Source organism: Elephantulus edwardii, unplaced genomic scaffold (assembly GCF_000299155.1).
Source record: "Elephantulus edwardii isolate Elephantulus edwardi_28Jun2011 unplaced genomic scaffold, EleEdw1.0 scaffold00108, whole genome shotgun sequence".
NCBI classification, from domain to species: domain Eukaryota; kingdom Metazoa; phylum Chordata; class Mammalia; order Macroscelidea; family Macroscelididae; genus Elephantulus; species Elephantulus edwardii.
In genome coordinates, this window is record NW_006399858.1 from 9138952 (window position 1) to 9139962 (window position 1011).

The window sequence follows — 1011 nt, forward strand, 5'->3', positions numbered from 1 at the left end:
GCAGGAGGGGAAGACCCTCTATGAGATGGATTGATTCGGTGACTGGGGTAATTAGGATGGGTGTGTCGGAGGCATTGCGGTTGGCTCAGGATAGAGCAGGGTTTAGGGCTGTTGTGCATAGGGTCGCTATGAGTCACAAACGACTCGACGGCACATAACAACAACAAGGAAAAATATAAACAACTTGATCACAAGATGGGCACAAGATATGAATAGACACGTCACTAAAGAAGATATTCAGATGGCACACAAACACATGAAAAAATGTCTAAAGTCCTTAGCTATCAGAGAGATGCAAATCAAAGCAGCTATGAGATATCATCTCAGCTAAGCAATAATAGCAAAGTTCAACAGGGCAGCAAATAACAAATGCAGGGAAGGTTGTGGAAAGATTGGAACTCTTGTTCGCTCCTGGTGTGAATGTAAAATAGTACAATCACTATGGAAGGCTGTCTGGTGCTTTCTCAAAAAGTTGGAAATAGAAATACCATTTGACCCAGTAATTCCACTGATTGGAATATACCTTAAAGAAACCAGAGCCACAACTCTAACAGATGTATACACACTCTTTTTTATTGCTGCATTATTTACGGTAGCAAAGAGATGGAAGCAACTCAAGAGCCCATCAACAAATAAATGAATAGAAAAACTATGATACATTCACACAATGGAATATTACAGAGCATTAAAAAGCAATGAACTCATATGACATTGTACAACATGGAGGAGCCTGGAGGACATTGTTGTTCTTATGTACCATTGAGTCACCTGGGACTCATAGCAGCTCTATGCACAATGGACCTGAACCCTGTACTATACTAAGCCAGTTTCACTGTCTCTAACACACCTAACCCCATTATTCCAGTCACTGTGTCAATCTATCTCATCCAGGGTCTTCCTCTCTTGGGCTGTCCCTTCACTCTTCCAAGCATGGTTTTCTTCTCCAAGGACTTGTCCCTCGTGGCAATATACGTGACCTATGTGAGATGGAGCTTCAAAATCCTTGCTTCT